Below are 23,856 nucleotides of genomic sequence, written 5' to 3' on the forward strand. Positions count from 1 at the left end.
TTTTTTGACATAGGGTGCAGGCAGATTACGGGCCTCACATAGCTGCTGCCAGGCCCCTAATCTGCCATGGGCCCCTATATACCGCCTCCTCATGCTGCTGCCAAGTCTAGAGTCTCTCATGGGTCCCTGTACGGCCTCCCATTGCTGCTGTCTCCATCGCCACACTCTGCTGCCATGTGCCACTTTCAGGTCTCTTCACACTGCTGGTGTGTTAAATTTTTTGACATAGGGTGCAGGCAGATTACGGGCCTCACATAGCTGCTGCCAGGCCCCTAATCTGCCATGGGCCCCTATATACCGCCTCCTCATGCTGCTGCCAAGTCCAGAGTCTCTCATGGGTCCCTGTACGGCCTCCCATTGCTGCTGTCTCCATCGCCACACTCTGCTGCCATGTGCCACTTTCAGGTCTCTTCACACTGCTGGTGTGTTAAATTTTTTGACATAGGGTGCAGGCAGATTACGGGCCTCACATAGCTGCTGCCAGGCCCCTAATCTGCCATGGGCCCCTATAAACCGCCTCCTCATGCTGCTGCCAAGTCTAGAGTCTCTCATGGGTCCCTGTACGGCCTCCCATTGCTGCTGTCTCCATCGCCACACTCTGCTGCCATGTGCCACTTTCAGGTCTCTTCACACTGCTGGTGTGTTTAATTTTTTGACATAGGGTGCTGCAAGATAACGGGCCTCACATAGCTGCTGCCAGGCCCCTAATCTGCCATGGGCCCCTATATACCGCCTCCTCATGCTGCTGCCAAGTCCAGAGTCTCTCATGGGTCCCTGTACGGCCTCCCATTGCTGCTGTCTCCATCGCCACACTCTGCTGCCATGTGCCACTTTCAGGTCTCTTCACACTGCTGGTGTGTTAAATTTTTTGACATAGGGTGCAGGCAGATTACGGGCCTCACATAGCTGCTGCCAGGCCCCTAATCTGCCATGGGCCCCTATAAACCGCCTCCTCATGCTGCTGCCAAGTCTAGAGTCTCTCATGGGTCCCTGTACGGCCTCCCATTGCTGCTGTCTCCATCGCCACACTCTGCTGCCATGTGCCACTTTCAGGTCTCTTCACACTGCTGGTGTGTTTAATTTTTTGACATAGGGTGCTGCAAGATAACGGGCCTCACATAGCTGCTGCCAGGCCCCTAATCTGCCATGGGCCCCTATATACCACCTCCTCATGCTGCTGCCAAGTCCAGAGTCTCTCATGGGTCCCTGTACGGCCTCCCATTGCTGCTGTCTCCATCGCCACACTCTGCTGCCATGTGCCACTTTCAGGTCTCTTCACACTGCTGGTGTGTTAAATTTTTTGACATAGGGTGCAGGCAGATTACGGGCCTCACATAGCTGCTGCCAGGCCCCTAATCTGCCATGGGCCCCTATATACCGCCTCCTCATGCTGCTGCCAAGTCCAGAGTCTCTCATGGGTCCCTGTACGGCCTCCCATTGCTGCTGTCTCCATCGCCACACTCTGCTGCCATGTGCCACTTTCAGGTCTCTTCACACTGCTGGTGTGTTTAATTTTTTGACATAGGGTGCAGGCAGATTACGGGCCTCACATAGCTGCTGCCAGGCCCCTAATCTGCCATGGGCCCCTATAAACCGCCTCCTCATGCTGCTGCCAAGTCTAGAGTCTCTCATGGGTCCCTGTACGGCCTCCCATTGCTGCTGTCTCCATCGCCACACTCTGCTGCCATGTGCCACTTTCAGGTCTCTTCACACTGCTGGTGTGTTTAATTTTTTGACATAGGGTGCTGCAAGATAACGGGCCTCACATAGCTGCTGCCAGGCCCCTAATCTGCCATGGGCCCCTATATACCACCTCCTCATGCTGCTGCCAAGTCCAGAGTCTCTCATGGGTCCCTGTACGGCCTCCCATTGCTGCTGTCTCCATCGCCACACTCTGCTGCCATGTGCCACTTTCAGGTCTCTTCACACTGCTGGTGTGTTAAATTTTTTGACATAGGGTGCAGGCAGATTACGGGCCTCACATAGCTGCTGCCAGGCCCCTAATCTGCCATGGGCCCCTATATACCGCCTCCTCATGCTGCTGCCAAGTCTAGAGTCTCTCATGGGTCCCTGTACGGCCTCCCATTGCTGCTGTCTCCATCGCCACACTCTGCTGCCATGTGCCACTTTCAGGTCTCTTCACACTGCTGGTGTGTTAAATTTTTTGACATAGGGTGCAGGCAGATTACGGGCCTCACATAGCTGCTGCCAGGCCCCTAATCTGCCATGGGCCCCTATATACCGCCTCCTCATGCTGCTGCCAAGTCCAGAGTCTCTCATGGGTCCCTGTACGGCCTCCCATTGCTGCTGTCTCCATCGCCACACTCTGCTGCCATGTGCCACTTTCAGGTCTCTTCACACTGCTGGTGTGTTTAATTTTTTGACATAGGGTGCAGGCAGATTACGGGCCTCACATAGCTGCTGCCAGGCCCCTAATCTGCCATGGGCCCCTATATACCGCCTCCTCATGCTGCTGCCAAGTCTAGAGTCTCTCATGGGTCCCTGTACGGCCTCCCATTGCTGCTGTCTCCATCGCCACACTCTGCTGCCATGTGCCACTTTCAGGTCTCTTCACACTGCTGGTGTGTTAAATTTTTTGACATAGGGTGCAGGCAGATTACGGGCCTCACATAGCTGCTGCCAGGCCCCTAATCTGCCATGGGCCCCTATAAACCGCCTCCTCATGCTGCTGCCAAGTCTAGAGTCTCTCATGGGTCCCTGTACGGCCTCCCATTGCTGCTGTCTCCATCGCCACACTCTGCTGCCATGTGCCACTTTCAGGTCTCTTCACACTGCTGGTGTGTTTAATTTTTTGACATAGGGTGCTGCAAGATAACGGGCCTCACATAGCTGCTGCCAGGCCCCTAATCTGCCATGGGCCCCTATATACCGCCTCCTCATGCTGCTGCCAAGTCCAGAGTCTCTCATGGGTCCCTGTACGGCCTCCCATTGCTGCTGTCTCCATCGCCACACTCTGCTGCCATGTGCCACTTTCAGGTCTCTTCACACTGCTGGTGTGTTAAATTTTTTGACATAGGGTGCAGGCAGATTACGGGCCTCACATAGCTGCTGCCAGGCCCCTAATCTGCCATGGGCCCCTATAAACCGCCTCCTCATGCTGCTGCCAAGTCTAGAGTCTCTCATGGGTCCCTGTACGGCCTCCCATTGCTGCTGTCTCCATCGCCACACTCTGCTGCCATGTGCCACTTTCAGGTCTCTTCACACTGCTGGTGTGTTAAATTTTTTGACATAGGGTGCAGGCAGATTACGGGCCTCACATAGCTGCTGCCAGGCCCCTAATCTGCCATGGGCCCCTATAAACCGCCTCCTCATGCTGCTGCCAAGTCTAGAGTCTCTCATGGGTCCCTGTACGGCCTCCCATTGCTGCTGTCTCCATCGCCACACTCTGCTGCCATGTGCCACTTTCAGGTCTCTTCACACTGCTGGTGTGTTTAATTTTTTGACATAGGGTGCTGCAAGATAACGGGCCTCACATAGCTGCTGCCAGGCCCCTAATCTGCCATGGGCCCCTATATACCGCCTCCTCATGCTGCTGCCAAGTCCAGAGTCTCTCATGGGTCCCTGTACGGCCTCCCATTGCTGCTGTCTCCATCGCCACACTCTGCTGCCATGTGCCACTTTCAGGTCTCCTTCACACTGCTGGTGTGTTAAATTTTTTGACATAGGGTGCAGGCAGATTACGGGCCTCACATAGCTGCTGCCAGGCCCCTAATCTGCCATGGGCCCCTATATACCGCCTCCTCATGCTGCTGCCAAGTCTAGAGTCTCTCATGGGTCCCTGTACGGCCTCCCATTGCTGCTGTCTCCATCGCCACACTCTGCTGCCATGTGCCACTTTCAGGTCTCTTCACACTGCTGGTGTGTTAAATTTTTTGACATAGGGTGCAGGCAGATTACGGGCCTCACATAGCTGCTGCCAGGCCCCTAATCTGCCATGGGCCCCTATAAACCGCCTCCTCATGCTGCTGCCAAGTCTAGAGTCTCTCATGGGTCCCTGTACGGCCTCCCATTGCTGCTGTCTCCATCGCCACACTCTGCTGCCATGTGCCACTTTCAGGTCTCTTCACACTGCTGGTGTGTTTAATTTTTTGACATAGGGTGCTGCAAGATAACGGGCCTCACATAGCTGCTGCCAGGCCCCTAATCTGCCATGGGCCCCTATATACCGCCTCCTCATGCTGCTGCCAAGTCCAGAGTCTCTCATGGGTCCCTGTACGGCCTCCCATTGCTGCTGTCTCCATCGCCACACTCTGCTGCCATGTGCCACTTTCAGGTCTCTTCACACTGCTGGTGTGTTAAATTTTTTGACATAGGGTGCAGGCAGATTACGGGCCTCACATAGCTGCTGCCAGGCCCCTAATCTGCCATGGGCCCCTATATACCGCCTCCTCATGCTGCTGCCAAGTCCAGAGTCTCTCATGGGTCCCTGTACGGCCTCCCATTGCTGCTGTCTCCATCGCCACACTCTGCTGCCATGTGCCACTTTCAGGTCTCCTTCACACTGCTGGTGTGTTAAATTTTTTGACATAGGGTGCAGGCAGATTACGGGCCTCACATAGCTGCTGCCAGGCCCCTAATCTGCCATGGGCCCCTATAAACCGCCTCCTCATGCTGCTGCCAAGTCTAGAGTCTCTCATGGGTCCCTGTACGGCCTCCCATTGCTGCTGTCTCCATCGCCACACTCTGCTGCCATGTGCCACTTTCAGGTCTCTTCACACTGCTGGTGTGTTAAATTTTTTGACATAGGGTGCAGGCAGATTACGGGCCTCACATAGCTGCTGCCAGGCCCCTAATCTGCCATGGGCCCCTATATACCGCCTCCTCATGCTGCTGCCAAGTCTAGAGTCTCTCATGGGTCCCTGTACGGCCTCCCATTGCTGCTGTCTCCATCGCCACACTCTGCTGCCATGTGCCACTTTCAGGTCTCTTCACACTGCTGGTGTGTTAAATTTTTTGACATAGGGTGCTGGCAGATTACGGGCCTCCCATTGCTGCTGCCAGACATGTAATCTGCCATGGGCCCCCGTACCGACTCCTCATGCTGTGACGTTGCAACAAGGTGTAATTCAACCCTACATATGTTAGACCGCCTTTACGAACAGCTAAAGGCCATCACAGATTTCCTGATGTTAAAAGCGGATAAAGGTACTCCCTGTGTAACTTAGATGTCAGCCATTGTCAGCTCATGTGTGACACCTGCGCTTGCTCAGGCCCTTTGAGGAGGCCACGCTATTCGTGAGTCGGCAGGACTATGGGATGAATGAGGTCAAATCGGCCATGGGCCCCCGTACCGCCTGTTCACGCTGATGCTGGTCCCACAGTGTGACCTGGGTCCCTGTACGGCCTCCCATTGCTTCCACTCTGCCATGTACCTCTTTGAAATCTCCTCACACTCCTGCGGTTGTCCATTTTGTCATAGGTTGCTGGCAGATTAGCGGCCTTCCATAGGTGCCGCCAGGCCCCATATCGACCATGGGCCCCCGTACCTCCTGGTCACGCTGCTGCTGAGCCCACAGTGTGACCTGGGTCCCTGTACGGCCTCCCATTGCTTCCACTCTGCCATGTGCCACTTTGAAATCTCCTCACACTCCTGCGGTTGTCCATTTTGTCATAGGTTGCTGGCAGATTACAGGCCTTCCATAGGTGCCACCAAGCCCCATATCGGCCATGGGCCCCCGTACCGCCTGGTCACGCTGCTGCTGGGCCCACAGTGTGACCTGGGTCCCTGTACCGCCTCCCATTGCTCCCACTCTGCCATGTGCCACTTTCAGGTCTCCTCACGCTCCTGCTGGTTTCCATTTTGTCATAGGTTGCTGTATGGCCTCCCATTGCTGCTGCCTCCACCGCCACACTGTGGCTCCAAACACTGGTTTTGGCCCCGTGACTGGCCAAAGGAGTGAAGTGTGCAGTGATTCTAAGATCGACGGCACTCATCTGCATGTCATACTGACAGACAGTATTATTTCTCTTCCCCAGCAGACTCCAAGGGCATTTAAATTAAAGGTACAGTGTTCTGCACTAATATTAAGTCTCTCTGAAGCCTAGAAACACCCTTTTTTAAGTTAAATTCACAGCGAATTTATTCGACTCGAATCGAATATTGTCCACGAATTCGCCGAATCAGTCGAATCGAATTTTTCATTTCTTCGCTCATCTCTAGTCAAGATATAGCAGTGATCCATCACAAAGCTGCAATCTTCACAGACAACATTCTGCTGTCTCACTTTTCTACATATAGTATCTCCCTTCTTAATTTAATGGCGCTCCTTGCACATTTTGAAAACCTCTTAGGCTTACATGTCAACCCTAGCTAATCAGTGGCAATGAACATTTCTCTTCCCCTGTCAATCTTCAAACTAATTTCCCATTTCAGTGGACAACTATGTTTTCTTACCTTGGCATAACACTTACAACAACCTACAACTCACTCTACCAAGCCAATATTCCACCCCTTCCCCAACATCTGTTTAAATGAATATCATCATGGCATACCATGTCATTATCTTGGTTTGGTCGAACATGTGCAATCAAAATGTCCTATCTACCTAAACTACTCTACCTTTTCCAGATACTTCTTATTCGTATCCCATCTCATATTCCGTGACTATTACAGCATCAAAATCTGAAATTTGCATAGGCCTCGGGGCGTCCACATTTGTCCCGATATCTACTTTACCGTCCACGTATTTGAGGCGGCCTTGGAATCCCTAACGTCCACCATTATTACACCGAAGCTCAGATCACGACACTTATCAAACTTTTTTCAGGTAAAGACTTACCCTTGTAAGCCCTGCTTAATATTTTTGACACACACCCCACACCATCTTCTTCTCTACTCTGGCTTCCTCCATCTTCTAGACCTAAGCCATTAAATCCAATCTTGACATACTCTTTACAGGTCTGGTACTCTTGCAAATACTGTGCAGGCTTACTGTCTCCTCATTTACCTCTTCTCCAACTATTTGACTACCCAATATTTTTCCCGGGAGAGTCAGAAAAAGGAGCCTTTCATTGGTGGATAACACATTGCTTTCTTTTTTCATGGCAACAAAGCAAACTATAGCATATTCTTGGAAGTTCTCTTCTCTCCAATTTGAGGACGTTAAATCTAGAATTCAAGGCTTCTTTATCATTGAACAACTAACGGCGGTATTAGAAGACAGACACAACAGGTTCCTTTTGATCTGGCAACCTTGGTTAGACTACCAACCAATCTCCCATTTCACTACACGGCTAACCCATCTTTAATCAACATAGCAATGCTCTCTTCCACCCCTTTTGAGGGGCTAGACAGATCTGGCACTCCTCAGTGGTGAACTCTTTCTACCTTTCCTGATTTTTACTTTCTTCCTTCTCACCCCTTTCCTTTTTCTATTTCTATCCAATTCGTCCCTTTACCTTATATGATTGTGGGATTTTTCCCTCTCCCGCTCTATCTTCCCACCACCTCAGTGGTCGGCTTGACATCATTCCACTTATTTTTTGGGGTATGGATGTCCCCTGCTAAGACCCTTGTGGTCAGTGCTCTTAGCCACCAAGGGGTGTGTTCTTCTATTCCCCCTATTTTTTTTTTTCCTTAAATACAGAGATTTTTATTTTCCTTTTAAGGGTATTATCCAATCATATATGTTGATTGTTATCTCTATGATTATATGAACCTTCCGTAGGTACTTGTTGAAGACTATCTGACTTATCAAAAACTCTGGTCATGTGACCACCATGTTCTAATATACAGTTTAAAAAAAAAAAATCTAATGCTATTGTCTGTTAAGTAGACCCTCATTATTGATGCCATGCAACTGGATACTTTTTCATTGACCAATGTATGTCATATATAGTATCTCTCAAGATCCTATGTCTTGTCAATCCTTTAAATAAAGCTCTTTTGGTACCAGAAATCACTGTTAATTGTCACTCACTACTTCAATTCCAACACACATTAAAAAAATACTGATGTGTATAAGGTGGGGCAAGCACATTTTTCACGTGCCATTATTGGCCATATGCTGTCAGCTGACCACAGATCACAACTACGACATTGAACTGTGGAGGCTTCATTTTGATGTTCAGGTGAATTAATCCATAAGTTTGGTGTTTGGGTAAACTGCAAATGTCCACAATTCGAACCCAACTTAATGTCAAACCTGAACCTCATCCCTAGTGAACACACAAACGTCTTTGATAGTTGACTACACCATGATAAAAATATTCTTATTTGTACATAGAGACTGAGTGATGCATTGTACATTCGTTTATGTGGATCACACACTCTATTGGTGTACAATATTTTTTCTCATGAGTTATTTAACCACTTGCCCTTCAGAGGATTTACCCCCCTTCATGACCAGGCCATTTCTTGCGTTATGGCGCTGCATTACTGTAGCCTCCCTAGCGGTCTCATTATGTCCATATTTCTGTGCTCAAAGCAGTACATTTTTTTTTGCATGGAAATATGTATTTTTTGTTTTTATCGTAGGCCTGTAATTTTTAGGAATAACTCACTGAAATCTGTCCGAACAAGACTCTAGTAAACATCCCGGGTATGTTAAAATTTCAAACACGAAATCATAAATTATAATTTAATAAATAATCATCATATAATAATAAATTTAATTAAATAATCTAATCAAACAAAAAACACTGAAATTTGAAATATAGCGCCAAGTTCGCACATCACTGAGCAAAGTCGCAAAATCGTTTTCAGTGTCTGACAAATTTCCCCACAAATCATTATCACTCAGTTCTGCAAGTGGTTCAATTTATTATCGCTGTTCTCTAGGTGATCTAAAACCGCTTTTGACCTAAAGGGACACTTTTTGGACACCATGGATGTTTCTCAGTTTCCAGGCAGAAAGAACAGTAAGAATGCAGGCAGGGCACAGGACAAAGCACTAAGGACAAAATGTATGTGAAATGGTTTGATACAGTAATGTTATACTATGTTATATTAATCTATTTAGTGAATGTCACTTTTTGACATTTTTAAATTTCCCGCCAGTTCCGTCCCCGTACGTCCTGACGTCGCAGGGAACGGAACCCAGAAGACAGATGCCGGCATCGGCCGGAGGACATTGCCGGGGACACTGCAGGAGGGACATTGCAGGAGCGCAGGACAAGGTAAGTGAAGAAGAGATCCTGGAGCAGCACTGCAGGGTATTCTCGAGTGTAGCTTGGGGTTACCGCTTGTGGTGCTGAAACTCGGGTATACCACCAGGGAGGTTAATTGACAATTGCGCAGTCATGCAACACTGCACCCAAATGGAATTTACATCCTTTTTTCCCACAAATAGAGCTTTATTTTGGTGATATTTGATGGCCTGTGTGGTTTTTATTTTTTGAGCTATAAAGAAAAAAAGACCGACAATTTTGAGGAAAAAAAAAACAATATTTTTGACTTTTTGCCATTAAACATGTCCAGTAAAAAAATTTTAAAAATCAAATTTCTTCATAAATTTAGGGCAAAATGTATTCTGCTACATGTCTTTGCTGAAAAAAAATTGCAATACATGTAAATTAATTGGTTTATGTGAAAGTTATGGCGGTATATATACTGGAATTGTTTTTTTTACTAGTAATGGCGGCAATCAGCGACTTATAGTGGGATTGCAGTGAGCATTTTGACACTGGGGGGAACTGACTTGGTGTCAGTGACACTAATACAGTGAGTAGTGCTAATAAAAAGCACTGACACTGTACTAATGGCCCTGGGCAGGAAGGGGTTAACATGTGGGGTGATCAAAGAGTTAATGGTGTGCTGTGTGCGGTTTCACAGTATGCTCTGTGAGTGCTTTTCACTGTAAGCACACTGCTATGCAAAACCATACAAAACAGTGTGCAGGAGCTGACAGGGGAGAGATCCTGTTTATACACAGGTCTCTCGCCCGTCGGAGATACTCGGTGATCACCAGGTGCCAGCAAGTAATCACCGTTCAGGACCTGTGATTGACAGCTGAGGCTGCGAATGGCTATCAGTTACCTACCTGAAACTGCAAAATCATATATATATTTGTGATTTTGCGCACCCGTGCCACATTGTAGCAGTATTTCTGCTATAGGGCAGCGCGGTAGTGGTGGACAGCATCTGTGTACACTGTAAAGGACAATAATTACCGTATATGATTTGGCTGTTTAATTGCACCACTAAAGCATACGTCAGATGGAGATTTGTAGATAATACAAAACTTTGCAGATCTGTGATACCATTTTGAAGCCTTTACTTCTAAAAGTTAAATCAAAGACCCAGTCATCATTTAAGTAATGTAAGTGTCCAATTTGAAGACCTAATACTCTGCTGCTCATCAAGAAGAAACAATCTCCTTCTCTCAGTCTCAAGTAATTCTGTGCACCATGGTGATTCACAGAATGTTTCACTACATTTGTATTTGTTGGATAGATGATTTCTAATCTGATCACACACTGATCACGCCTGATTGTTCTTCCAACATATTGCTTTTGACAGATAACACAGAAGATATGGTATATCACATACAGTATCTAGTCTGGCAATTTACCAGTTGTTTAATCATAAAAATATCTCCTGTGGAATGTGACTTATTACAGTAGGTTAGTCATGTAGGAAAGCAGAGCTGGAAAAACAGGAGGAGCCATACCTATACATGTCAGTAGAACTCAACCAACTCTTTTTGTTTTCCTAGATTGGAATAAATTAGGGAATACAATGTTCTGTAACATCGGGGCTCTTCTAGCTACAAAATGTATTCTCCTAGACAGTATCTCCTCAAAATCAGAAGGGGTTGAGGATCCAATATTCAACCTCGGTTCAGCAGGAGCAAAAAATATATAGAGGCAGAATTTCTATTGCTTCTATACACGATAGCATCCCACTCTCACTGGTTGCTAGTGAAGAAGCTGCTGCCTGCATCCCTAGGAACTACTGAGGTCATTGGGAATCCCCAGCCACTTGACCAAAAGGACAGGGGCAGTGGTGACAGTGACATTGACCAAATATTGTGTAACATTGGAAAACAATTATATTAATGCAGATGGGGCATAAGGACAATATGACTTGGACAATATGGCTTTGAAAGGACTTTTATTTGAGGCAGATGACAATTGTCACAGCCAGCCTGCAGTGAACAGGGCTAGGTGAATGCACGAGGTCTTGATCATCTGGCCAGTAGGACTCCTGAGGCTATTCAATTGCCCCTCACCTGGCCAGCATGGGGCCTGAAGGATGATGGGTTGGATAAGCATCCTGTGTTATCTGCTCAAAGGAAACTCAAAACTGAGTGTGAGAGAGGAGTGATCTTTTGTGACCTGTGGTTCAAGATATCTTCCACAAAGGATCCAGGACATGATTTACCAGGACCCATTTTGAGGGTGGGTCAAGAATGGATGAGAGGCCTTGGTGTGCGTGAAAGTCAGTGAGGATGTGTATATGATAGCAGACGGGCCCCTTTCCTCTTTCCTTCCCCTGTCCATCTCCCTCCCCATTGTTATTCCACATTTCCTTATTTGTAACTATAATGTTTTATATTCCTATTTGTAATTCAACCCAACCCTTATTTTAAGAGTTAGTAATCCTTCACTGGAAGCAAGATACCCCAAACAGCACATTTTACATATGGTCATAGCTATGTTTGGTCAATAATGTCATCATTGTTACTAGACCTTTCCTTATATAGCTGATGAAAGCTTGGAGAGCTGTCATTTGACTGAGTACATAGGAACAATCATATGCGTCGGGTCATTCATTTTTTTATTTTTTACGACAGGTTGGCAGACATCTTGATTGGCAATTGATTTACAATAAGACATTTTGAGGTTTTTGAACTGTTTTTAATTAAGAACTTGCCAAATCTTTTGGTGTTTATTTTTATGTGACTTTTTAAACCCTGTATATATCCTATATTGATTAAAGTAGCAAGGGTCGGAATCTGGGGGGCCCCTTAATTATTAAAGGGGGCTTCTAGATTCCAATAAAGCCCTCAAACCATCACAAACACCAGCCAGAGTTGTAGGGAAGAAGCTCATGTCCTCATCAACATGGGCATCCCCCCCCATGTAGCTTGCTATTGTTTGGGAGGTTCACACTCTCATCCCTCCCCCCATTTCTTGATAGTTGGGCTGCTTGCTCACATTGTGTCTGGTATGGATTTTTAGGGGGCCTCACATTTTTTCTTGTAGTTTTTTGTTGCATGACATACCCACTTAAGATCCATACAAGATTCAAAGTATCTGGTAGACATTTTGGGGATGACTCTTCACAATTGTTTTTCATTCTTGATGTAGAATGTGCTGTAACAAAAGTGTAATTTACAAGGAAATTGCCAGCAAATTGTCCCCCAGAATATATAACAGACCCTTAGGGGTCTGCATGTAATTTTTTCTTTAAAAAACAAAGCCAGGAGGGAGATGCCAGAAACGTAAAACTCTTTTTTTCCTTTGTATATATGAGTGTTTAAAAAAAAAAAATTGCTGCTCCTGGACTCATGGAATTTAAAAAAACTTTTTTTTTTGCATTAGTACATGTTATCAAGGACAGTGCCCACCCTCATGCTATTTTTTAAAATTCCCTCACCTAATAACCCAGAAAATAGGCTAACCCAGAAACTCTTTAGTTTGACAGATTTGACTCCTATTGATTTCAGTGAGGTTTGGATTTTCACATCCAAACTTCTTTGAAGTTTGCCAAACCCTGCTGGAACCGAACCCAGGACAGTTCAGCTCATAATTAATTGGAATATTATGGATGTAACGCCCTCCAGCTTAGCCAGAGAGGGTTTGTTGTTTTATTTTTTTTAGGCAGAGACTGAGTAGCAGCCTGGGATGAGTCAGCCTGTGAGTGAGGTAGAGAGGTTACCTCATGACAGACTAGGAAGGTTCTGAGGGTCAGAGCCTCTGGAGCCCTCCCACCTCTTCAGAAACCTGAGAGTTTTCAGGAGGAGGAATGGAGGAGGGTAAGAAGCTCAGATCTGCATGTTCATTGGACCTTGGCCAATTCCTTGGCAGGAGGTTGGGCATGGTGACCAAAGCAACCCTTAAATGTGGCACTGCCTGGGAAGGAGTTCAGAGTGAGTCGGGTGAAAAATGGAGTGAGGAGATGTATTGTGTTGCCTGGGAGGTTGTCCAGGGAAGGGAACTACCTACAAGCAGGTGCTGGAAGAGGGAACCTCCAAAACTCCACTATCTTCCAAGGGGACATCCTGAGCAGCAGGGAAAGAGCCATCCCAGTGAAAGGCCTGAAGGTTGGTATATGTGGGAATGAACTTAGCAGTTATGGAAGCACTACGTCTCTAAAGATAGTAATCCCCATAAAAGAAAAGTAATTTTGTGTCAGTAGGAAAAATTTTTACTTTTTATGTCCTCCTATCGCTACAGGTGTTTAGAGCTGGCCTTGATTCAAGTCAAATAAATGCTTGATTGAAGCCCAGCCTGAGCCCGGCCTGGACATATGCAGTTCCGAAGCTAGCTGCAGCCATTATTTTTACAGGCAGTCACTGTCCGTAAAGGACATTGACAGATAGTTTGTAAATCGGCTGATATTTACAAACTGTCCACAAATTTACAGACGGTTGGTAACCCAGATGGGTATGTAAAGTAAGTAAAGTGCTGTAATGTTCCATTTCTTAATCTCCAGTCTCTAGATTATGTGATAGATGTCCGTGAGGTAAATAGGTAGACCCTACCATCTGAAGAAGGCCTAGTGGTAAAACTCCCAAAGGCTCACAAAAGGATCCAATACTGGCAACAATCAGTCTGTCTTTCAGTGTGTGTGTGACCTGCAGTCTGTTAAAAATCTTTGTACAAAGCAGACTCCTTTGCCAGCACCCAGCGTGGCCACAGTGGATGACAAGCTCATTGACTGGAGTGGTTCTGCTTGGTTTGGATCATCTATTACTTTACTACAAGTGTCTCTAATATCAGAAACACCAAAGGCAGTATGAAAGTGTTGTTAATGAGGCTTTTGTAGCATTATTTGCATTATAATTGCCGAAGTTAGTTCCACTGATGATGAAATAGTACATTGGTGTTTTCAGTCAAGCATTTACTTGACTTGAATCAAGGCCAGCTCTAAATCCCCATAGCGATATGAGGATATAAAAAGTGCCATTTTTAGAGTACCAGCTGGTTTAATAGTTTTTCAGTTTAACAATCTGCTGCTTTTACTGTATATTATTCCTAGGACAAAAGTTATTTGTCACAGCATACCAAATTCACAAATGGTAGGCTTGCATCTTAAGCCCTCACATCCTAAGTGCCATAGAGCAGGCCATAATCATACACATGTAATATTTTATTTCTCTGTTCTGTCTGAAAACTGGATGTTTCATAATATAGCCATACTAAAAAGCATCCTCATTTAGCATGATGGAACTTTGCATAAATAGCAATACATTGCATAGAATATGTAAGTGTTGCACAACCAGGAAATATATCCACAGAACTTGAATATGCTATACTATAGCCTATGTACCAAAAGCACATTTAAAAATAATATTATATACAGCATACTTAAGCAACACTGTACACATGATATTTTCATGGGATGTTGTAAAGTGGAGACGATGTGAAATTCAACACTTAATCCAGAGGTGTAAGAAAGATGAAACATGTTTTCTTCCGGCTAGAAATTCTGCATGCACAGAGGCCTTTAAAGCATATCTATCGTCAAATTCAGAGGAGTTTGATGTTTAAAACTGCCCATACACAGAAGTTAGCTGAAGACTAACATTACTTAAAACTGGCTTTACACAGAAGTTAGGTTTTGTTGAAGAAAGCCAAGATACACTCACCTTATATAGAATATATCCAGGGAGTTCCTTTCCCCTTTACTAACAAGAGGCAGTATTATGAGGTTACACATTACTAATGTCATATCAAAGGAAATCAAAGTAACTGGACAAAAGTTTTGAAAATATTTTGTCACAATAATTTATGCAGCGTGCACTCAAAATACAGAACTACAATCAAAATATTGTGTCACTTTTAAGAAGTCTAATTAATATTCTCTGATAATGTGAACATAAATAAAAGCCTGTAATAATTAACATTATTCATAATCAATTATTATTAATTATATATATATATATATATATATATATATATATATATATACACACACACACATAATACATGAGAGAAAAAATCCACAGTGCAATAACTGAAGCCCATTCACATAGTATACATACAATATTATAATTGATAATGTGGACAAATTCTTCTTTTACTACCAGACAAAATGGAGGGAGATTTAATAAAAGTGATGCACACAAAATCTGGTACAGCTGCGAATAGTAACCAATCAGCTTCCAGATTTTATTGTCAAAACGTAATTGAACAAGCTGAATTTAGAAGTGGATTAGCTACTATGCATAGCTGTACCAGATTCTGTGTGCACCACTTTTAGTAAATCATCCCCAATATGTCCTAAAATCTTACAATATCACTTGCCTCACACCCTATGGACAGCAGCTCACTCTTAATTTTGTCCACCAGATCAGAAAGTCAAACAGTGAGCATCTATCCTCAGACCAATCTACTCCACTCTGGGGATCACAGACAGCATGACCAAATCTTACAGATTACAATTACAGATTATAGATTACAGATTACAGTTTATTATATTTTTTTTTAAATATTAGATATATATACATATATATATTGTGAGAATTAGAACCAAGGGTAGAGCTTTTGAAGCACAGTCACTCACTTCCTTTTTTTTAAAGGCCGTTTTTACCAAATTTTATTTAAAAGTAAGTTCCATACAACATCGGTTTCCCACTCAGGGTTATCCTCCATCAATACAAACGAAACAAAGATTCAGCCTCCTGGCTCTCTTTAGCAGCACCGCTGCTCAGGCTTCATGCCTCAGTCCTCTTGACCATTCACACACATTGCACCTGGGTTAGCACCCTTTCCCAGTACTCCTGTTTCTCCAGCCCACAGGCTTGGGCCCTCTGTCTGCTCTCAGACGTCTCTGTGCCACCATGCACACTTGTTGCTGCTCCCTTGCACCCACATGGATTCCCCTGGAGGGTGGAGCCCAGAACCCTGGTCCTGACTCTAGAGGAAGCCCACACACACCTGACCAATCAGTCTCCTGGCCATTCCCAAAACCTGGTCCGAGGATTGGAGATTTCATCCCTCCCAAATCACTTTGAAATCTCCAGGCTCCAGGTCCCAAAATGGACTTTATAAACATATGAGGAAAGTGAAAAGCCAGCTTCGTCTGTATTAAACAAGTACCCTGGAGCCCCTCAACTTGCCTTGCTGAGAATTCTGGGTGAAATATCCTTTCTACACTGTGACAGGTTGCCACACTGTCACTATATATATATATATATATATATATATATATATATATATATATATATACACTCACCGGCCACTATATTAGGTACACCTTGCTAGTACCAAGAAAATATTCCCCACACCATTACACCACCACCACCAACCTGGACCGTTGATACAAGGCATGATGGATCCATGCTTTCATGTTGTTTATGCCAAATTCTAACCCTACCATCTGAATGTCGCATCAACCAGTCTTCCCATTCCCCTCTGACCCCTGACATCAGCAAGGCATTTTTGTCCACACAATTGCCGCTCACTGGATATTTTCTCTTTTTCGGACCATTCTCTGTAAACCCTATGATGGTTGTGCATGAAAATCCCAGTAGATCAGCTGTTTTTGAAATACTCAGACCAGCCCGTCTGGCACCAACAATCATGCCACATTCAAAGTCACTTAAATCCCCTTTCTTCACCATTCTGATGCTCAGTTTGAACTTCAGCAAGTCATCTTCACCATGTCTACATGCCTAAATGCATTGAGTTGCTGCCATGTGATTGGCTGATTAGCAATTTGTGTTACAAAGTATTTTTGGGAAAAAAAACAAGGCAGTTATGGTATTTATGAGGCACAATACTTTGAAAGACTAATTGCAATTTGTCACCCAGTTAGAGTTTGGATCTGCTTGAAGTAATTTAAGTATTGAAATAACAGTAATATCTCACAGTTTGCCTGGTTGGACTCACAATTAGTAGGAAAATGTTTATTCTGAGAACAAAGTTTCCTCCTTTTATTTTTTTTTTGTCCCAGATGTGGAATTTTGTTTTATTTTGGCAATCAAAATTAAAGTGGAACTAACCCCTCCTATCTTCTTCAGCCAATGTAACTGTTTTTGAAACTGTTAAATTGATGGACTTATTTCTCTGCTTTAATGGTCACATAATACTTTAAATATGTTTTCATAACAGTAGCATGCTAGTGAATAGTTGGGGAAGGTAGCCCCCATCCAAGCTGACTGAGTTTGAGAGGATTTGCACAGAAGAATGGCAGAAAAGCCCTCAATTCAGGTGTGCAAAGCTTGTTGCTTCATACCCAAAAAAACGTAGATTGTAATGGCTGCCAAAGGAGATTCAACAAAGTTCTGAGTAAAGAGTCCGAATACTTACTGTAAGTACATGTGATATTTCAGTTTTTTCTTTTTAATAAATTCACAAACATTTCTAAAATTGTATTTCCCTTTGTCATGGTTTACTGAGTGTAGAATAATGAGGAAAAAGTGAATTTAACCTGCTGACAGTCAAGTTGCAGAGCTGCAGAGGGAAACAACTTGCATTATTGTACTGCACTGATCTTAGTCGGCCCTCCCCTCCTGTCTGTTCCAGGTGCCTGTGTGCAACATAACTCGGGAGGGATGAAAGAGGAGGGAGGGTGGGGATCAACGCAACCGATACGGACCAACAGCTTTCTTGAGCTATTCTGCATGAAGAAAACCACTACAGACCCCAGTACTGTTTTCTTCTGGCCCCCCTGTACCCCCCGAGAGACCAGCAGATTGTGGAGGAACCCCTAGGGACCTCTGTGCTCTACTGGCCCCTTATACTGTTCCCTCCTGGCTCCCCTATACTGTTTCCTCCTGGCCCCCATATATAGTGTTCCCTCCTTGCCCTCCTTATACTGTCCCCTCATGGGTCCCCATACAGTTCCCTCCTGGCCCCCCTATATTCAGTCCTGGCTCCCCTATACTATTCTCTCCTGCTACCCCATACTGTTCCTCCCTGACGCCCCTGATACTGTTCTCTCTTGGCCCCCCTGTACTATTCCCTCCTGGCCCCCTATACTGTGCTGTGCTCTTCTGGCGCCTCTGTACTGTTCCCTCTCAGCCCCCCCTGTACTGTTCTCTTCTGGCCTCCCTGTACAGTTCTTTCCTGGCCTTCCTGTACAGTTCTCTCCTGGAGTTCCTGTGATCTGCCCTGCTGACCTCCTATACACTGCTTATCTCATGTTTGACCAAGAATTGGACAAAAAAGCAAGCACAAGTTTCACATTAAGGAGATAAGTTTTATTATTTATTCTATTGTTTAATGCTCTAAAAATTATTCTTTTTATATTTACAGCAGACCGATCACATCAATTTTCCATGAGCTGTACATATAAAAATTATTCCAGGGGTTCCCCAAGATCTCAGACTTTTTGCCAAGGGTTTCTCAAATGTAAAAAGGTTGAGAAACCCTGATCTAGAGTTTGGAAACATTTCTATAGTGTATTTTCTGCTGGGAGCAAAGCTACAATTTGCAGTGTAACAAAACGGTTTTTTAGTTTGTAAAATTACTCCACACTGATTTTTTTTTTTCAACTTTTACAAAAATTTACATAAACAGGAAAAAACTTTTTTCCATGGCTTCAATATTTTTAGAAACTTTGCATCTCTAGGCAGGAGACACACAGCTCTTTTCATTCAACCACATCAAAACTATCAAAATAAAAGCTTCTGAACAGATTCAAAAACATTAGAAGGGCAGTGAAAAATAAAAGAATCCATAGTTTACACTAGGTTTTGCTAAAAGCTGAACTCTAGGATTTCTAAAGATATTCTTTTTATCCGATTATTACATTTTTTAAGAATGTTCTTTTTAAGTCTAGGGGTAAACAAATAAGGTTGTACGTAAATTGTAAATTGGATGTAATGCCAGTGTGCAACTGTCGACTGGAGTACCTTGGAGAATAGGCTTTGAGGGACCAGTCACATAGAAGGAGGGAGTCAGCAAGATTGAGGAATACGATTACAGTATTACACCTTATTCCTCCACCCCTAAACTTACCAAGCATTAAACCCATTACGTTTGCAGGAGGGAAGTGACACTGCAATGGACAGGCCCATTGCAAGAGTAATTTTTATTCTTGCTTTGAGTGGGGCTTTAAAACTGTAAGCACTGGAAACAACTACGTTTTACATTTTTACACATAAAAAAGCCTTGGAATAAAGCAATGAAATGACAGAAAAACAATCTGACATCATGGTTTATTCCAAACAGATTCTCATTAGAGATGAATGAATATGCTCAGGTTTGACTCGGGAGTGGTTCATTGAATCCTGCTTGAAATTTGAGAATCCCCAACCCTACTGAAGTCTATAGGGGATGAATCTTGATACTAAATTCTGGTCATTTTCAAGGCTAATAAACAAGCTACTGTACAAAAAAGTTACCTGGAGCTGATCACTGCCATGGGGAACATTTAACAAAGCAAAAAACATTTTTTTAAATTTGTAAGATTACCATAGAGTAGGAAGAGGTCCTTTTTAATATGACTTCAAATTTAACATAGAAAAGACACTAATCATTTAAATGACATGCTTAACAGATGCCTTTAAGCTGTAAGTGATGTTATGAAGCAGTATGATTTTCATAGACGGTGTCAGCTTCTCTGTATTCTGGCATCACATATTTTGAACATGTAATTTTTTTATTTTTACATTTATCTTTGCTTAGACATGGTAGCAGCACCCCAATCTGATTAATTGCAGCTTACAATTGAAGTATTCTAGGTAGTTTTTGCTGCAATGCTTGATTTTTTTCTCAAGCATTAATAGACCTGAATTGTCTAGTAGAAATCGCAAGTACCAAAGGTGGCCAGTGGCACAGCAGTTTAATAGTAATGTTTGTGAGCTTCTTGCCACATTGCACCTTTGTGCTTCCTGTCATTTTACCAAGGACCCTGAGCCAGACTTGTAAGAGAAACTCTGTTGAAGGTCCTCTCAGAAAACACACGGGTTGCAGGGCAAGCCAGAAGCTTCAGTGCATACTGTGCAAACTCTGGCCAGTGGTCCACTCTGGACATCCAATAGTTCTCCAACCTGCCCCATTATCCCCTCCACTTCACTCCCAGCACTCCCTCTGTCTTCCTTGTATTCGTCTTCTGCCTCCTGATGTTGCTGCCTCATTATTATTATTATATTATTATACAGTATTTATAAAGCGCCAATAGTTCGCTCAGCGCTGTACATTACAAAGGGGAATGGGGATGGAAACAGTAAGCAAGGGATCTATAGAAACGGATAAGAATGTAATAAAGTGAGCGCTCTAAAACAAGCAGCTAGCACTAAAGGTAATCACAGTATACCCATAAAAAGCGGAATAATAATAACAGAGTGCAGCGCTAAAAGATAAGTACAAAAGGCAAATAGTCCGTAGTTGTTAACTGGATATAAATGTATAGTCCCAAGAAATAACTGATGAAGACCAGGAAGCAATGGAAAGAGTGCGCACTCACCGGACGCGCACGGAAAATGCGCGTAAATAAATGTCTCCAGGAATCCTAAAGTAGATGGCTGTCTCGTGGCCCCGCGGCCATTTTAACTCAGGGTCAGTATCATTGCTGCGTACTCTGCTTTCATATATGTACTGTACACAGCCTTACTACCCTGCTTGTCATTTTATTCAATAAATCTCTTTTTTAAAATACTACACTATGGGCATTTGTTTTTTGGTTCCCATTGGGAGCTAAATCCATTTGCAGGATTCCTGTAGTGCTCATCTATTACCACCAGAGGGACAGAGCTCTTGGAATCTGGCTGATAATTATACCAACCTTAAGGGGACCTCCGGATCTCTGATACATCTTCCCAGGCTGATTGATCCAAAGATTGGAATTCACCCTCTCCATCTACTTTAGGATTCCTGGAGACATTTATTTACGCGCATTTTCCGTGCGCGTCCGGTGAGTGCGCACTCTTTCCATTGCTTCCTGGTCTTCATCAGTTATTTCTTGGGACTATACATTTATATCCAGTTAACAACTACGGACTATTTGCCTTTTGTACTTATCTTTTAGCGCTGCACTCTGTTATTATTAAGCAAGGGATCTGTCTGGCCTTGGGTTAGCAGCGAGTCATCTTCTTCCTGCTGCTGAGCTTACAGCACTTGGTCTATTGGTATATTAGTGTGTGTTCCAAGAAGAACACAAGAGGTACCATATTATTCCCTTCCTCATTGTGGCTTGATTTGGTTATCTCTTCAAAAGGTGCCAAAATGCTGCACACATCCTGAAAGATGAGCCATTGAATCAGTGAAAAGAACAACAGCTCCCCAGAGCCTTTCTTTATATTGTAATTGCAAAGGTATTCATTGATAGCATTCTGCTGTTGCTGCAAACTCTGTATCATGGGAAACATTGAGTTTCAACGTGTGTGGGAGTCATGGATAAGGTAATTGGCAGGCAGCTGATACTACATTTCTGCTTGGTGACCACTGGCTGGATATGACAGCCTAAAGTAGCCAAAAAACCTTTCTGGCCTAACAAAGGACTTCCTGGAAGCCAAGGTAATTCACGATGAACTGCTGTGTTACCATTCTGAGGATGCGTGCAGGAATATTTATGTGTGCATTTTCCCTAAAGAAGGATGGCCAACAGGTTAGTGCTATTGTCACACATGACTTTGCCTGGCTAACATTGGTGTGGGATCAGCCACCTCTGGTCCTAGAGAGCTGCCAACTTCCAAGAATGCAAGCTTGGGGGGGCAGGGTAATGCTGGTTCTTAGAAGTCAGAAGATGAGGTCAATGAGGAGGAGGGGCTCCAGCTCCACTAATTATGATATTTTCTGTATCATTGCTAGTAGAGATGAGCGAAGAAATGAAAAATTCGATTCGACTGATTCGGCGAATTCGTGGACAATATTCGATTCGAGTCGAATAAATTCGCTGTGAATTTAACTTAAAAAAGGGTGTTTCTAGGCTTCAGAGAGACTTAATATTAGTGCAGAACACTGTACCTTTAATTTAAATGCCCTTGGAGTCTGCTGGGGAAGAGAAATAATACTGTCAGTCAGTATGACATGCAGATGAGTGCCGTCGATCTTAGAATCACCGCAAACTTCACTCATTTGGGCAGTCACGGGGCCAAAACCAGAGTGTGGAGCCACAGTGTGGCGGTGGAGGCAGCAGCAATGGGAGGCCATACAGCACCCTATGACAAAAATGGAAACCACCAGCAGTGTGAGGAGACCTGAAAGTGGCACATGGCAGAGTGTGGCGATAGAGACAGCAGCAATGGGAGGCCGTACAGGGACCCATGACACACTCTGGACCTGGCAGCAGCATGAGGAGGCGGTACAGGGGCCCATGACAGATTACGGGCCTGGCAGCAGCATGAGGAGTCGGTACGGGGGCCCATGGCAGATTACGGGCCTGGCAGCAGCAATGGGAGGCCGTACAGGGACCCATGACACACTCTGGACCTGGCAGCAGCATGGGGAGGCGGTACAGGGGCCCATGACAGATTACGGGCCTGGCAGCAGCATGAGGAGTCGGTACGGGGGCCCATGACACACTCTGGACCTGGCAGCAGCATGAGGAGGCGGTACAGGGGCGCATGACAGATTACGAGCCTGGCAGCAGCAACTTGGACAGGAGGACGTTCAGCTTCTGCACCGTCGGGTGCGTGCTCGCAAACTGTTGTCTCTTGGAAACGGATTCCAAGAAAGACTGCTGACGGAATCCGTGAAGAGGAGTAGCAGGAGAAGGAGCATCTGAACGAGCGGAATATGCCAACAAGCGACAACAGGGGCCCATGTCAGATTACGGGCCTGGCAGCAGCATGAGGAGTCGGTACGGGGGCCCATGGCAGATTAGGGGCCTGGCAGCAGCTATGGGAGGCCCGTAATCTGCCAGCACCCTATGACAAAAAATGGAACCCACCAGCAGTGTGAGGAGACCTGAAAGTGGCACATGGCAGAGTGTGGCAATGGAGACAGCAGCAATGGGAGGCCGTACAGGGACCCATGACACACTCTGGACCTGGCAGCAGCATGAGGAGGCGGTATAGGGGCCCATGGCAGATTAGGGGCCTGGCAGCAGCTATGGGAGGCCCGTAATCTGCCAGCACCCTATGACAAAAAATGGAACACACCAGCAGTGTGAGGAGACCTGAAAGTGGCACATGGCAGAGTGTGGCGATGGAGACAGCAGCAATGGGAGGCCGTACAGGGACCCATGAGAGACTCTGGACTTGGCAGCAGCATGAGGAGGCGGTATAGGGGCCCATGGCAGATTAGGGGCCTGGCAGCAGCTATGGGAGGCCCGTAATCTGCCAGCACCCTATGACAAAAAATGGAACACACCAGCAGTGTGAGGAGACCTGAAAGTGGCACATGTTTGGGGCATGATTCATGGCGGATTTAGTCAGTTGTGTCAGGAACTGGTGGTTTGAAATCCAGACTAATCCACGCCTGATTCATTTTCACAAACGTGAGTCTCTCCACACTTTGGGTGGACAGTCGTGTCCTTCGCGGAGTTGCAATACCTCCTGCCGCACTAAACACGCGCTCCGATGCCACGCTACTGGCCGGGCATGACAGCCTTTCAAGGGCAAATTCAGCTAGTTGGGGCCAAAGGTCAAGTTTCGTTGCCCAGTAGTCAAGGGGATTGTCTACCTCGGTTGGCAGGGTGCTGTCCAAGTAGGCCCAAGCCTGTTGTTTGAGGTCCTGCTCCAGGTCCACCTGATGCTGCTGCTGCTGCTGCTGCTGCTGCGGCTGGTTAGTAGTTTCCTCACTGCGCTGGTGAAGAAAGCTACTCATCATCGACTG

Source organism: Staurois parvus, unplaced genomic scaffold (assembly GCF_062004578.1).
Source record: "Staurois parvus isolate SC_StPar_1 unplaced genomic scaffold, SC_StPar_1.0 ptg000264l, whole genome shotgun sequence".
NCBI classification, from domain to species: Eukaryota; Metazoa; Chordata; class Amphibia; order Anura; family Ranidae; genus Staurois; species Staurois parvus.